The following is a 17,725-nucleotide window of genomic DNA, read 5'->3' as shown; positions in this document are numbered from 1 at the left end:
ATTCAGCTTGTTTCAACTCAATTCGACTTGGTTCAGCCTTATTCGGCTCGATTCGACTCTTTTCTACTCTAGTTTTCTCTATGCAACTCCATTCGACTCGATTCTACTCTATTCTGTTCTACCCTACCCTACTCTAATCTATTCTAATGGATTCGATTGGACGCTATTCGACGCGATTCACCACGTTTTGTTTCCATTGGGCTCGATTCGGCTAGAATTGGCTCTATTCAGCTCTATTCTGCACTATTCCACTCTATTTGACTCTACTCTTCTCTACTTTACTCTGCTCTACCGTACTGTGCTATCTTCTGTTCCTTCTATTATGTACTGTTCTATTCTATTCTGTTCTACCCTCCCAGCCGCTCCCCTCCCCTTTTCTAATCTTTGATTCTGTTCGAGTCATCGCATTTTCACGCCATTCGACCCGATTAGGCTTGAATCAGATCAATTCGCTTCGAGTCGGGCCGATTGGGCTCCATTTCGCTCTATTCAGCTCCAATGGCATCGATTCTGCTGGATTCTGCTCGATTAGGCCTTCTTTGGCCCTATTCGGCCCAACTATGCTCTATTCGACTCTTTTCTACTCTATTCGTCTCTAGTCGGCTCCGTTCTAATCCATTCCACACCATTCTGACTATTCTCCTCTATTCTCGTCTACCCTTCCCTACCCTAATCTATTCCAATGGATTCGATTGGACCCGATTCGAAGCGATTCAACGCGATTCATCTTGTTTTGTCTCCATTCGCCTCAATTCGGCTATGTTCGGCACTATCTGACTCTTTTCTACTCTATTCTATTCTGCTGGATTCTTTCTGTTCTCTTCTGTTCTCTCCTATTCTGTTGGACTCTGTTCTATCCTACCCTACCCAAGCCTACTGCACCCCACCCAAACCCACCCTACTTGAATCGATTTGATTCAATTCGATTCACTTCGACGCCATTGGACAGGATTCGACGGGATTCGACAAGGTCCGAAGGCATTTGACGGGATTCAAAGAGATTAGACGAGATTCCATACGATTCGACGTGATTCAGCAGAATTCTGGGAGATTGGACGCAATTCGAAGTTATTTGACGTGATGGGACGTGATTCGTCGTGATTCGACGACATTCGATGCAATCCGATGCGATCCGAAGCGATTCGACCCGGTCCGACACAAAACGATGTGATTTGATGCGATTCGACGTGATTCGATGTGATTCGACGCTATTCAGTGACAGTCGGCGTGATTCTGCTTGATTCAGCTCGATTAGGTGCGAATCGGCTCTATATGGCTCCTTTACGTCTCTATTCGGCTCCATTCAGCTCTGTTTTCTCTATTCGTCTCTATTTGGCCTCTTCGTCTCTAATCGACTCTATTCGAGTCTATTCGACCCTACTCTTTTCTACTCTATTCTATTCCTTCTATTCTGTTCTAATCTCTTCTATTCTAGTCTACTCTATTCTATTCCACCCTCCTCTCCGCTTCTCTAATCTATACGTTTGGATTGGATTGGATGCATTGAACGGGACTCGACGTGATTAAGCTTGAATCAGCTCGATTCGATTCCATTTGGCTCTATTCGGTTCGTTTGGCTTGAATTGCTTCGATTCTGCTCAATTCCGCCTCTTTCGGCCCTATTCTGCTCTATTCGACTCTTCTCTACTCTTTTTGTCTCTATTTGACTCCATTCTACTCCATTCTATTTATTCCACACCATTCTACACTATTCTGCTCTACTCTATCCTACACCACTCTAATTTACTCGAATCGATTAGACGTGATTCCTCTCATTTCGACTCCATTCGGCTCTATTCAGCTGTATTCGCGTCTACCCTATTCTACACTAGCCTACTCTATCGTCCTCTAGTCTACTCTTCTCTATTTTCTTTATTCTTCCTATTCTGTTCTGTTCTATTCTACTCCATTCTACTCTATGCTACCCTACCCTATGCTACCCAACTCTAATCTATTCTAATCCATTTGATTGGATTGGATTCAACCCATTTGGACACGATTCGGCTCAGTTTGGCTCTATTTAGCTCTGTTCGAATCTATTCTTCTCTACTCTGTTTCCCTCTACGCTACTCTAGCCTACTGTTTTCTGTATTCGTTCTGTACTGTTCTGTTCTCTTCTGTTTTATTCTATGCTACTCTACTCTATTCCACCCTGCCATACCCGAACCTCCCCTACTCTAATCTGTTCAATTCGATTCCATGAATTTGGACACGATTCAGGTCGAATTGGTTCGATTCATGTCCATTCGGCTCCACTTGGCTCGAAGAGTGTCGATTCAGCTGGATTAGGCTCAATTCGGCTCGATTCGGCCCTCTTCGGCCCTCTTCAGCACTATTCGGCTCTATTCGGCTCTTTTCTCCCCTTTTCGACTCCATTCGATTGTGTTGCACAGCATTCTACTCCACTCAACACTGTTTTACTCTACCCTACCCTAATTGACTGGAATTGGTTCGAGGGGATTCAACGCGATTTGCCTTGTTTCTTCTCCATTTGGCTCGATTCGACTCTATTCGACTCTGTTCTACTCTACACTATTCTGCTCTGCTCTAACCTTTTGGACTCGATTCTCTTGTATTCTTTTTATTCTCTTTTACTGTGTTCAATTCTCTTCTACTCTATTTTAACCAACCCTACTCTAATCTATTCCACTGGATTCGATTCCACGCATTTCGATGCGATTCGGCTCCAGTCGGCTCCGTTGTACTCCATTCATCCCTCTTGGGCTCCAATCGGTTCGATTCAGTTCTAATCGGCTCCATTTCGCCCTGGTCAGCTCTATTCAGCTTGAATAGGCTCTACTCAACTCTATAAGGCTCTATGAGTCTACTCAACTCTATTATCTCTTTTCAACTCCATTCTACACCATTCTACTCCATCCGACTGTATTCTTCTCTAGTCTATTGTCTTGTACTCTACCCTTCTCTAGTCTATTCTAATCGATTCGATTGGATTGGACTTGAATGGATGGGATTCAATGCAATTCAACGGGATTCGACGAGATCCAGCATGATTCCGCGGGATTCGGCGCCATTCATCTTGATTTCTATCACGTTGGGTCTTTTGGGCTCTATTTTGCTCTAGCCGGCAATATTCAACTCTATTCTTCTAGACTCTGCACTACTCGACCCTATTCTATTCTTTCAGTTCTCTTCTATCCTGTTCTGTTCTACTGCATTTTGGTCTATCCTACCCTACTCTAACTTAGTCTACTGTAATCTGTTCTATTCTATTCAACAGACTTGAACGGGATTCGACCTGATTCAGGTCATATCGGCTCGAATCAGCTCCTTTTTGTGCGAATTCAACTCGATTCGGCTGGACTTGGCCCTTTTCCTCTCTATTCGGCTCTTTTCGGCAGGATTTGACTCTAGTCTACTCTTCTCTATTCTTTCTGGTCTATTCTAATCTATTCTTTTCTACCCTCCCCTCCCCTCATCTTACCTGCCCTACACTAAACTAGTGGATTGGATTCGACACTTTTCAACGCGATTCGACATGATTCTTCTCGATTCACCTCGAATTCGGCTGCATTCAGCTCTCTTTGGCTCTATTCAACTCTATTGGACTCTATTCTACTGTACTCGTCTCTACTTCATTCGATTCGATTCTTTCTCTTGTGTTCTGTTCTGTTCTAGTCTAACCCCTCCTACTCTACCCTCCTCTACTCTAATCTATTCCATTCGATTCAATGCCTTTCAAGGCGATTCCATGGGATTAGGCTTGAATTTGGCTTGATTTAGCTCTCTTTGGCTTGAATCGGGTCAATTTGGCTCGATTCTGCTCGATTCAGCATCATTAGGCTCGATCCAAACTTATCCGGCCCTGTTCAGCTCTATTCAACTCTTTTCTACTTTATTCGTCTCTATTTGGCTCCATTCGACTCCATTCCACACCATTCCACTCTGTTCGACTCCATTCTACACTATTCTCTTCTCTTCTCCCCCACCCTACTCTAATCTAATTGATTCATTGAGATTTGTCTCATGTCCTCTCCATTCGACTCGATTCAGCTCGAATGGGATCTATTCATCTCTATTCTGCACTACTCGACTCTGACTAGTCTACTCTACTCCACTCTACTCCATTCTACTCTTTGTATTCTCTTCTACTCTACGCTTCTCTAGTCTATTCCTCTGTGCCCTACCCTATTGAATCCCAGCCTAACCTACACTACTCTAAGCTGTTCTATTGAATTCGATTGCATTCGATTCGACCCGATTGGACACAATTGGACGGGATTCGGTGAGATTTCATGAGATCCGATGGGTTTTGGTGGGATTGGATGGACTTCGACGAGATTCGATGCAATAGGATGCGATTAGGTGCGATTTGGCTCGATCTAGCTTGGTCTCTATTTGGCTCATTCCAGCTCCATTCGGCTCCATTCAGCTCGAATCTGGTCGATTGGACTTGATTGGGCTCGATTGGGCTCGATTGGGCTCGACTCTGCCCTATATGTCCCTATTCGGTGCTATTCCGCTCTATTCAACTCTTTTCTAGTCTATTCATCTCGGTTTGACTGCATTTGACTCCATTCCACACCATTCTACGCTCTTCTATTCTACAGAACCCTATCCCGCCCGAGTCTTTCCTCATCTAGTCTCTTCTTTTCGATTCTGTTGTATTGGATTCTCGTTTTCTCTTTTCTCTATCCCATGCGATGCTACTCTACCATACCCTACACGAAACTAAGCTATCCTGACTTATCCTCTTCTATTCTATTGGATTCTGTTTTCTCTGTTCTACCGTGTGCTACCCTACCTTATGACACCCTACTGTACCATACCCTACTCCATAGGGGTACTCAAGAAGGGTACTAGTTTGGAAAAGGGACTACCTCAGGCAAGGGGACTAGTTCAGGCTACTAGTTAGGGCCACTGTACTAGTTAAGAGTACTAGTTCATGGACGGGTACTAGTTAAGGCTACTAGGAAAGCAAGGTACAAGTGAAGGCTACGACTTCAGGCAAGTGTATTTGTTTAGGCTACTAGTTGATGCAAGGGTACAAGTTCATACTACTAATTAAGGCCAGGGTACTAGTTAAGGCAACTGGTCAAGGCAAGGGTAGTAGTTATGGGTAGCGATAAGGCCAGGGTACTAGTTAAGACTACTAGTTAATGCCAGGGTACTAGTTGAGGCAAGGGTACGAGTGACGGCCAGGGTACTAGTTAAGGCTGGGCTACTAGTCCATGCAAGGCTACTCCTTCAGTGTACTAGTTAAGGTTTTGCTACTAGTTAAGAGGACTAGTAAGGCAAGGGTAGACGTTAAGACTGTTCCTTAAGGCAAGGCGACTAGTTAAGGGTACTAGTTACCACAAGGCTTCTAGTTCAGAATACTAGTTAGGGCCACTGTACTAGTTCAGAGTACTAGTTAAGGCTACTAGGAAGGCAAGGAACGTGTTAAGGCCACTACTTCAGGCAAGAGTCCTAGTTAAGTCTACTAGTCGATGCAAGGGTACATGTTAATACCACTGGCTAAGTCCAGCTTGCTAGGTAAGGCAACTGGTTAAGGCAAGGGTAGTAGTTATGGGTACTGATAAGTCCAGGGTACTAGTTAAGACTACTAGTTAATGCAAGGGTACTAGTTAAGGGTACTTGTTGAGGCAAGGGTAGCCATTAAGACTATTCCTTAAGGCAAGGCTCCTAGTTAAGGGTACTAGTTAGGACAAGGCTACCAGTTCAGGAGACTAGTTAGGGGCACTGTACTAGTTAAGAGTACTAGTAAAGGCACGTGTGCTAGTTAAGGCTGCTAGTTAAGGCAAGGTAGAAATAAAGGCCACTGCTTAAGGCAGGAGTACTAGTTAAGGCTACTAGTTGATGCAAGATTACAAGTGAATACTACTAGTTAGGGCCAGGGTACTAGTTAAGGCAACTGGTTACGGCAAGGGTAGTAGTTCTGGGTACTGATACGGCCAGGGTACTAGTTCAGACTAAATGCGAGGGTACTAGTTGAGGCAAGGCTACTAGTGAAGGCCAGGGTCTTAGTTAAGGCTACTGGAGAAGGCCAGGGTACTAGTGAAGGTAAGGCAACTAGTTGAGGGTACTAGTTTAGAGAAGGCTACTAGTTCAGGATACTAGTTAGGGGCACTGTACTAGTTAAGAGTACTAGCTAAGGCACGAGTACTAGTTCAGGCCACTACTTAAGGCAAGAGTACTAGTTAAGGCTACTAGTTGATGCAAAAATACAAGTGAACACTACTAGTTAAGGCCAGGGTACTAGTTAAGGAAACTGGTTACGGCAAGGGTAGTAGTTCTGGGTACTGATACGGCCAGGGTACTAGTTCAGACTAAATGCGAGGGTACTAGTTAAGGGTACTATTTAAGGCTACCAGTGAAGGCCAGGGTCTTAGTTAAGGCTACTGGCGAAGGCCAGGGTACTAGTGAAGGCAAGGCTACTAGTTAAGGGTACTAGTTTAGAGAAGGCTACTAGTTCAGGATACTAGTTAGGGGCACTGTACTAGTTAAGAGTACTAGCTAAGGCACGAGTACTAGTTCAGGCCACTACTTAAGGCAAGAGTACTAGTTAAGGCTACTATTGGATGCAAGTTTACAAGTTGATACTTCTCGTTAAGGCCGGGGTATTACTTAAGGCAACTGGTTAAGGCAAGGGTTCTAGTTAAGGCAAGGCTACTAGTTAGGGGTAGTAGTTAAGGCTTGGCTACTAGTTAAGGGTACTAGGAAGGCAAGGGCAGACATTAAGACGATTACTTAAAGCAAGGCTACTAGTTCAGGGTACTAATTCAGACAAGGCTACTAGTTCAGGCTGCTCGTTCTGGCCGCTGTACTAGTTAAGAGTACTAGTTAAGGCATAGGTACTAGTTAAGGATACTAGTTAAGGCAAGGTACAAGTGAAGGCCACTACTTAAGGCAAGGCGACTAGTTTAGGCTACCAGTGGATTCAAGGGTACAAGTGAATACTACTAGTTCAGACCAGGGTACCAGTTAAGGCAGCTGGTTAAGGCCAGGGTAGGACTTATGGGGACTGAGAAGGCCAGGTACTAGTTAAGACTACTAGTTAATGCGAGGGTACTAGTGAAGGGTACTAGTTGAGGCAAGGGTACGAGTGAAGGCCAGGGTACTAGTTAAGGCTACTGGTGAAGGCCAGGGTCCTAGTTAAGGCTGGGCTACTAGTTCAGGGTACTAGTAAGGCAAGGGTAGACATTAAGACTATTACTTAAGGCAAGGCTACTAGTTAAGGGGAGTAGTTCAGACAAGGCTCCTAGTTCAGGATACTAGTTAAGGCAAGGGGAGTAGTTCAGATTCAGAATTTAGGGGACTTGTCAGGGCAAGGGTACTCTTCAAGGCTAGTTGTCTAGCCTACTGATCTATACCACTAGTCTGGCTAGTCCAGCTGTCTTGTCTAGGCTACTACTCTAGACTTCTCTGGTCTACTCTACTCTAGTCTGCTTTCGTCTACCCTAGTCTACCCTATCCAAAACCACCCTACCCTAACCTTTTCGAATCTATTCAATTGGATTCGATTCAAAGCATTTCAATGGGATTGGACGCGATGATGCTTGAATCGGCTCATTCGGCACCATCAGCTCGATTCAGCTCGATTTGGCTTGAATCGCTTCGATTCAGCTTGTTTCAACTCAATTCGACTTGGTTCAGCCTTATTCGGCTCGATTCGACTCTTTTCTACTCTAGTTTTCTCTATGCAACTCCATTCGACTCGATTCTACTCTATTCTGTTCTACCCTACCCTACTCTAATCTATTCTAATGGATTCGATTGGACGCTATTCGACGCGATTCATCACGTTTTGTTTCCATTGGGCTCGATTCGGCTAGAATTGGCTCTATTCAGCTCTATTCTGCACTATTCCACTCTATTTGACTCTACTCTTCTCTACTTTACTCTGCTCTACCGTACTGTGCTATCTTCTGTTCCTTCTATTATGTACTGTTCTATTCTATTCTGTTCTACCCTCCCAGCCGCTCCCCTCCCCTTTTCTAATCTTTGATTCTGTTCGAGTCATCGCATTTTCACGCCATTCGACCCGATTAGGCTTGAATCAGATCAATTCGCTTCGAGTCGGGCCGATTGGGCTCCATTTCGCTCTATTCAGCTCCAATGGCATCGATTCTGCTGGATTCTGCTCGATTAGGCCTTCTTTGGCCCTATTCGGCCCAACTATGCTCTATTCGACTCTTTTCTACTCTATTCGTCTCTAGTCGGCTCCGTTCTAATCCATTCCACACCATTCTGACTATTCTCCTCTATTCTCGTCTACCCTTCCCTACCCTAATCTATTCCAATGGATTCGATTGGACCCGATTCGAAGCGATTCAACGCGATTCATCTTGTTTTGTCTCCATTCGCCTCAATTCGGCTATGTTCGGCACTATCTGACTCTTTTCTACTCTATTCTATTCTGCTGGATTCTTTCTGTTCTCTTCTGTTCTCTCCTATTCTGTTGGACTCTGTTCTATCCTACCCTACCCAAGCCTACTGCACCCCACCCAAACCCACCCTACTTGAATCGATTTGATTCAATTCGATTCACTTCGACGCCATTGGACAGGATTCGACGGGATTCGACAAGGTCCGAAGGCATTTGACGGGATTCAAAGAGATTAGACGAGATTCCATACGATTCGACGTGATTCAGCAGAATTCTGGGAGATTGGACGCAATTCGAAGTTATTTGACGTGATGGGACGTGATTCGTCGTGATTCGACGACATTCGATGCAATCCGATGCGATCCGAAGCGATTCGACCCGGTCCGACACAAAACGATGTGATTTGATGCGATTCGACGTGATTCGATGTGATTCGACGCTATTCAGTGACAGTCGGCGTGATTCTGCTTGATTCAGCTCGATTAGGTGCGAATCGGCTCTATATGGCTCCTTTACGTCTCTATTCGGCTCCATTCAGCTCTGTTTTCTCTATTCGTCTCTATTTGGCCTCTTCGTCTCTAATCGACTCTATTCGAGTCTATTCGACCCTACTCTTTTCTACTCTATTCTATTCCTTCTATTCTGTTCTAATCTCTTCTATTCTAGTCTACTCTATTCTATTCCACCCTCCTCTCCGCTTCTCTAATCTATACGTTTGGATTGGATTGGATGCATTGAACGGGACTCGACGTGATTAAGCTTGAATCAGCTCGATTCGATTCCATTTGGCTCTATTCGGTTCGTTTGGCTTGAATTGCTTCGATTCTGCTCAATTCCGCCTCTTTCGGCCCTATTCTGCTCTATTCGACTCTTCTCTACTCTTTTTGTCTCTATTTGACTCCATTCTACTCCATTCTATTTATTCCACACCATTCTACACTATTCTGCTCTACTCTATCCTACACCACTCTAATTTACTCGAATCGATTAGACGTGATTCCTCTCATTTCGACTCCATTCGGCTCTATTCAGCTGTATTCGCGTCTACCCTATTCTACACTAGCCTACTCTATCGTCCTCTAGTCTACTCTTCTCTATTTTCTTTATTCTTCCTATTCTGTTCTGTTCTATTCTACTCCATTCTACTCTATGCTACCCTACCCTATGCTACCCAACTCTAATCTATTCTAATCCATTTGATTGGATTGGATTCAACCCATTTGGACACGATTCGGCTCAGTTTGGCTCTATTTAGCTCTGTTCGAATCTATTCTTCTCTACTCTGTTTCCCTCTACGCTACTCTAGCCTACTGTTTTCTGTATTCGTTCTGTACTGTTCTGTTCTCTTCTGTTTTATTCTATGCTACTCTACTCTATTCCACCCTGCCATACCCGAACCTCCCCTACTCTAATCTGTTCAATTCGATTCCATGAATTTGGACACGATTCAGGTCGAATTGGTTCGATTCATGTCCATTCGGCTCCACTTGGCTCGAAGAGTGTCGATTCAGCTGGATTAGGCTCAATTCGGCTCGATTCGGCCCTCTTCGGCCCTCTTCAGCACTATTCGGCTCTATTCGGCTCTTTTCTCCCCTTTTCGACTCCATTCGATTGTGTTGCACAGCATTCTACTCCACTCAACACTGTTTTACTCTACCCTACCCTAATTGACTGGAATTGGTTCGAGGGGATTCAACGCGATTTGCCTTGTTTCTTCTCCATTTGGCTCGATTCGACTCTATTCGACTCTGTTCTACTCTACACTATTCTGCTCTGCTCTAACCTTTTGGACTCGATTCTCTTGTATTCTTTTTATTCTCTTTTACTGTGTTCAATTCTCTTCTACTCTATTTTAACCAACCCTACTCTAATCTATTCCACTGGATTCGATTCCACGCATTTCGATGCGATTCGGCTCCAGTCGGCTCCGTTGTACTCCATTCATCCCTCTTGGGCTCCAATCGGTTCGATTCAGTTCTAATCGGCTCCATTTCGCCCTGGTCAGCTCTATTCAGCTTGAATAGGCTCTACTCAACTCTATAAGGCTCTATGAGTCTACTCAACTCTATTATCTCTTTTCAACTCCATTCTACACCATTCTACTCCATCCGACTGTATTCTTCTCTAGTCTATTGTCTTGTACTCTACCCTTCTCTAGTCTATTCTAATCGATTCGATTGGATTGGACTTGAATGGATGGGATTCAATGCAATTCAACGGGATTCGACGAGATCCAGCATGATTCCGCGGGATTCGGCGCCATTCATCTTGATTTCTATCACGTTGGGTCTTTTGGGCTCTATTTTGCTCTAGCCGGCAATATTCAACTCTATTCTTCTAGACTCTGCACTACTCGACCCTATTCTATTCTTTCAGTTCTCTTCTATCCTGTTCTGTTCTACTGCATTTTGGTCTATCCTACCCTACTCTAACTTAGTCTACTGTAATCTGTTCTATTCTATTCAACAGACTTGAACGGGATTCGACCTGATTCAGGTCATATCGGCTCGAATCAGCTCCTTTTTGTGCGAATTCAACTCGATTCGGCTGGACTTGGCCCTTTTCCTCTCTATTCGGCTCTTTTCGGCAGGATTTGACTCTAGTCTACTCTTCTCTATTCTTTCTGGTCTATTCTAATCTATTCTTTTCTACCCTCCCCTCCCCTCATCTTACCTGCCCTACACTAAACTAGTGGATTGGATTCGACACTTTTCAACGCGATTCGACATGATTCTTCTCGATTCACCTCGAATTTGGTGGATTCGGCTGCATTCAGCTCTCTTTGGCTCTATTCAACTCTATTGGACTCTATTCTACTGTACTCGTCTCTACTTCATTCGATTCGATTCTTTCTCTTGTGTTCTGTTCTGTTCTAGTCTAACCCCTCCTACTCTACCCTCCTCTACTCTAATCTATTCCATTCGATTCAATGCCTTTCAAGGCGATTCCATGGGATTAGGCTTGAATTTGGCTTGATTTAGCTCTCTTTGGCTTGAATCGGGTCAATTTGGCTCGATTCTGCTCGATTCAGCATCATTAGGCTCGATCCAAACTTATCCGGCCCTGTTCAGCTCTATTCAACTCTTTTCTACTTTATTCGTCTCTATTTGGCTCCATTCGACTCCATTCCACACCATTCCACTCTGTTCGACTCCATTCTACACTATTCTCTTCTCTTCTCCCCCACCCTACTCTAATCTAATTGATTCATTGAGATTTGTCTCATGTCCTCTCCATTCGACTCGATTCAGCTCGAATGGGATCTATTCATCTCTATTCTGCACTACTCGACTCTGACTAGTCTACTCTACTCCACTCTACTCCATTCTACTCTTTGTATTCTCTTCTACTCTACGCTTCTCTAGTCTATTCCTCTGTGCCCTACCCTATTGAATCCCAGCCTAACCTACACTACTCTAAGCTGTTCTATTGAATTCGATTGCATTCGATTCGACCCGATTGGACACAATTGGACGGGATTCGGTGAGATTTCATGAGATCCGATGGGTTTTGGTGGGATTGGATGGACTTCGACGAGATTCGATGCAATAGGATGCGATTAGGTGCGATTTGGCTCGATCTAGCTTGGTCTCTATTTGGCTCATTCCAGCTCCATTCGGCTCCATTCAGCTCGAATCTGGTCGATTGGACTTGATTGGGCTCGATTGGGCTCGATTGGGCTCGACTCTGCCCTATATGTCCCTATTCGGTGCTATTCCGCTCTATTCAACTCTTTTCTAGTCTATTCATCTCGGTTTGACTGCATTTGACTCCATTCCACACCATTCTACGCTCTTCTATTCTACAGAACCCTATCCCGCCCGAGTCTTTCCTCATCTAGTCTCTTCTTTTCGATTCTGTTGTATTGGATTCTCGTTTTCTCTTTTCTCTATCCCATGCGATGCTACTCTACCATACCCTACACGAAACTAAGCTATCCTGACTTATCCTCTTCTATTCTATTGGATTCTGTTTTCTCTGTTCTACCGTGTGCTACCCTACCTTATGACACCCTACTGTACCATACCCTACTCCATAGGGGTACTCAAGAAGGGTACTAGTTTGGAAAAGGGACTACCTCAGGCAAGGGGACTAGTTCAGGCTACTAGTTAGGGCCACTGTACTAGTTAAGAGTACTAGTTCATGGACGGGTACTAGTTAAGGCTACTAGGAAAGCAAGGTACAAGTGAAGGCTACGACTTCAGGCAAGTGTATTTGTTTAGGCTACTAGTTGATGCAAGGGTACAAGTTCATACTACTAATTAAGGCCAGGGTACTAGTTAAGGCAACTGGTCAAGGCAAGGGTAGTAGTTATGGGTAGCGATAAGGCCAGGGTACTAGTTAAGACTACTAGTTAATGCCAGGGTACTAGTTGAGGCAAGGGTACGAGTGACGGCCAGGGTACTAGTTAAGGCTGGGCTACTAGTCCATGCAAGGCTACTCCTTCAGTGTACTAGTTAAGGTTTTGCTACTAGTTAAGAGGACTAGTAAGGCAAGGGTAGACGTTAAGACTGTTCCTTAAGGCAAGGCGACTAGTTAAGGGTACTAGTTACCACAAGGCTTCTAGTTCAGAATACTAGTTAGGGCCACTGTACTAGTTCAGAGTACTAGTTAAGGCTACTAGGAAGGCAAGGAACGTGTTAAGGCCACTACTTCAGGCAAGAGTCCTAGTTAAGTCTACTAGTCGATGCAAGGGTACATGTTAATACCACTGGCTAAGTCCAGCTTGCTAGGTAAGGCAACTGGTTAAGGCAAGGGTAGTAGTTATGGGTACTGATAAGTCCAGGGTACTAGTTAAGACTACTAGTTAATGCAAGGGTACTAGTTAAGGGTACTTGTTGAGGCAAGGGTAGCCATTAAGACTATTCCTTAAGGCAAGGCTCCTAGTTAAGGGTACTAGTTAGGACAAGGCTACCAGTTCAGGAGACTAGTTAGGGGCACTGTACTAGTTAAGAGTACTAGTAAAGGCACGTGTGCTAGTTAAGGCTGCTAGTTAAGGCAAGGTAGAAATAAAGGCCACTGCTTAAGGCAGGAGTACTAGTTAAGGCTACTAGTTGATGCAAGATTACAAGTGAATACTACTAGTTAGGGCCAGGGTACTAGTTAAGGCAACTGGTTACGGCAAGGGTAGTAGTTCTGGGTACTGATACGGCCAGGGTACTAGTTCAGACTAAATGCGAGGGTACTAGTTAAGGGTACTAGTTGAGGCAAGGCTACTAGTGAAGGCCAGGGTCTTAGTTAAGGCTACTGGAGAAGGCCAGGGTACTAGTGAAGGTAAGGCAACTAGTTGAGGGTACTAGTTTAGAGAAGGCTACTAGTTCAGGATACTAGTTAGGGGCACTGTACTAGTTAAGAGTACTAGCTAAGGCACGAGTACTAGTTCAGGCCACTACTTAAGGCAAGAGTACTAGTTAAGGCTACTAGTTGATGCAAAAATACAAGTGAACACTACTAGTTAAGGCCAGGGTACTAGTTAAGGAAACTGGTTACGGCAAGGGTAGTAGTTCTGGGTACTGATACGGCCAGGGTACTAGTTCAGACTAAATGCGAGGGTACTAGTTAAGGGTACTATTTAAGGCTACCAGTGAAGGCCAGGGTCTTAGTTAAGGCTACTGGCGAAGGCCAGGGTACTAGTGAAGGCAAGGCTACTAGTTAAGGGTACTAGTTTAGAGAAGGCTACTAGTTCAGGATACTAGTTAGGGGCACTGTACTAGTTAAGAGTACTAGCTAAGGCACGAGTACTAGTTCAGGCCACTACTTAAGGCAAGAGTACTAGTTAAGGCTACTATTGGATGCAAGTTTACAAGTTGATACTTCTCGTTAAGGCCGGGGTATTACTTAAGGCAACTGGTTAAGGCAAGGGTTCTAGTTAAGGCAAGGCTACTAGTTAGGGGTAGTAGTTAAGGCTTGGCTACTAGTTAAGGGTACTAGGAAGGCAAGGGCAGACATTAAGACGATTACTTAAAGCAAGGCTACTAGTTCAGGGTACTAATTCAGACAAGGCTACTAGTTCAGGCTGCTCGTTCTGGCCGCTGTACTAGTTAAGAGTACTAGTTAAGGCATAGGTACTAGTTAAGGATACTAGTTAAGGCAAGGTACAAGTGAAGGCCACTACTTAAGGCAAGGCGACTAGTTTAGGCTACCAGTGGATTCAAGGGTACAAGTGAATACTACTAGTTCAGACCAGGGTACCAGTTAAGGCAGCTGGTTAAGGCCAGGGTAGGACTTATGGGGACTGAGAAGGCCAGGTACTAGTTAAGACTACTAGTTAATGCGAGGGTACTAGTGAAGGGTACTAGTTGAGGCAAGGGTACGAGTGAAGGCCAGGGTACTAGTTAAGGCTACTGGTGAAGGCCAGGGTCCTAGTTAAGGCTGGGCTACTAGTTCAGGGTACTAGTAAGGCAAGGGTAGACATTAAGACTATTACTTAAGGCAAGGCTACTAGTTAAGGGGAGTAGTTCAGACAAGGCTCCTAGTTCAGGATACTAGTTAAGGCAAGGGGAGTAGTTCAGATTCAGAATTTAGGGGACTTGTCAGGGCAAGGGTACTCTTCAAGGCTAGTTGTCTAGCCTACTGATCTATACCACTAGTCTGGCTAGTCCAGCTGTCTTGTCTAGGCTACTACTCTAGACTTCTCTGGTCTACTCTACTCTAGTCTGCTTTCGTCTACCCTAGTCTACCCTATCCAAAACCACCCTACCCTAACCTTTTCGAATCTATTCAATTGGATTCGATTCAAAGCATTTCAATGGGATTGGACGCGATGATGCTTGAATCGGCTCATTCGGCACCATCAGCTCGATTCAGCTCGATTTGGCTTGAATCGCTTCGATTCAGCTTGTTTCAACTCAATTCGACTTGGTTCAGCCTTATTCGGCTCGATTCGACTCTTTTCTACTCTAGTTTTCTCTATGCAACTCCATTCGACTCGATTCTACTCTATTCTGTTCTACCCTACCCTACTCTAATCTATTCTAATGGATTCGATTGGACGCTATTCGACGCGATTCACCACGTTTTGTTTCCATTGGGCTCGATTCGGCTAGAATTGGCTCTATTCAGCTCTATTCTGCACTATTCCACTCTATTTGACTCTACTCTTCTCTACTTTACTCTGCTCTACCGTACTGTGCTATCTTCTGTTCCTTCTATTATGTACTGTTCTATTCTATTCTGTTCTACCCTCCCAGCCGCTCCCCTCCCCTTTTCTAATCTTTGATTCTGTTCGAGTCATCGCATTTTCACGCCATTCGACCCGATTAGGCTTGAATCAGATCAATTCGCTTCGAGTCGGGCCGATTGGGCTCCATTTCGCTCTATTCAGCTCCAATGGCATCGATTCTGCTGGATTCTGCTCGATTAGGCCTTCTTTGGCCCTATTCGGCCCAACTATGCTCTATTCGACTCTTTTCTACTCTATTCGTCTCTAGTCGGCTCCGTTCTAATCCATTCCACACCATTCTGACTATTCTCCTCTATTCTCGTCTACCCTTCCCTACCCTAATCTATTCCAATGGATTCGATTGGACCCGATTCGAAGCGATTCAACGCGATTCATCTTGTTTTGTCTCCATTCGCCTCAATTCGGCTATGTTCGGCACTATCTGACTCTTTTCTACTCTATTCTATTCTGCTGGATTCTTTCTGTTCTCTTCTGTTCTCTCCTATTCTGTTGGACTCTGTTCTATCCTACCCTACCCAAGCCTACTGCACCCCACCCAAACCCACCCTACTTGAATCGATTTGATTCAATTCGATTCACTTCGACGCCATTGGACAGGATTCGACGGGATTCGACAAGGTCCGAAGGCATTTGACGGGATTCAAAGAGATTAGACGAGATTCCATACGATTCGACGTGATTCAGCAGAATTCTGGGAGATTGGACGCAATTCGAAGTTATTTGACGTGATGGGACGTGATTCGTCGTGATTCGACGACATTCGATGCAATCCGATGCGATCCGAAGCGATTCGACCCGGTCCGACACAAAACGATGTGATTTGATGCGATTCGACGTGATTCGATGTGATTCGACGCTATTCAGTGACAGTCGGCGTGATTCTGCTTGATTCAGCTCGATTAGGTGCGAATCGGCTCTATATGGCTCCTTTACGTCTCTATTCGGCTCCATTCAGCTCTGTTTTCTCTATTCGTCTCTATTTGGCCTCTTCGTCTCTAATCGACTCTATTCGAGTCTATTCGACCCTACTCTTTTCTACTCTATTCTATTCCTTCTATTCTGTTCTAATCTCTTCTATTCTAGTCTACTCTATTCTATTCCACCCTCCTCTCCGCTTCTCTAATCTATACGTTTGGATTGGATTGGATGCATTGAACGGGACTCGACGTGATTAAGCTTGAATCAGCTCGATTCGATTCCATTTGGCTCTATTCGGTTCGTTTGGCTTGAATTGCTTCGATTCTGCTCAATTCCGCCTCTTTCGGCCCTATTCTGCTCTATTCGACTCTTCTCTACTCTTTTTGTCTCTATTTGACTCCATTCTACTCCATTCTATTTATTCCACACCATTCTACACTATTCTGCTCTACTCTATCCTACACCACTCTAATTTAGTCGAATCGATTAGACGTGATTCCTCTCATTTCGACTCCATTCGGCTCTATTCAGCTGTATTCGCGTCTACCCTATTCTACACTAGCCTACTCTATCGTCCTCTAGTCTACTCTTCTCTATTTTCTTTATTCTTCCTATTCTGTTCTGTTCTATTCTACTCCATTCTACTCTATGCTACCCTACCCTATGCTACCCAACTCTAATCTATTCTAATCCATTTGATTGGATTGGATTCAACCCATTTGGACACGATTCGGCTCAGTTTGGCTCTATTTAGCTCTGTTCGAATCTATTCTTCTCTACTCTGTTTCCCTCTATGCTACTCTAGCCTACTGTTTTCTGTATTCGTTCTGTACTGTTCTGTTCTCTTCTGTTTTATTCTATGCTACTCTACTCTATTCCACCCTGCCATACCCGAACCTCCCCTACTCTAATCTGTTCAATTCGATTCCATGAATTTGGACACGATTCAGGTCGAATTGGTTCGATTCATGTCCATTCGGCTCCACTTGGCTCGAAGAGTGTCGATTCAGCTGGATTAGGCTCAATTCGGCTCGATTCGGCCCTCTTCGGCCCTCTTCAGCACTATTCGGCTCTATTCGGCTCTTTTCTCCCCTTTTCGACTCCATTCGATTGTGTTGCACAGCATTCTACTCCACTCAACACTGTTTTACTCTACCCTACCCTAATTGACTGGAATTGGTTCGAGGGGATTCAACGCGATTTGCCTTGTTTCTTCTCCATTTGGCTCGATTCGACTCTATTCGACTCTGTTCTACTCTACACTATTCTGCTCTGCT

Source organism: Elephas maximus, chromosome 20, assembly GCF_024166365.1.
Source record: "Elephas maximus indicus isolate mEleMax1 chromosome 20, mEleMax1 primary haplotype, whole genome shotgun sequence".
Classification (NCBI taxonomy): Eukaryota; Metazoa; Chordata; class Mammalia; order Proboscidea; family Elephantidae; genus Elephas; species Elephas maximus.
Note: the sequence above shows the minus strand (reverse complement) of the source record.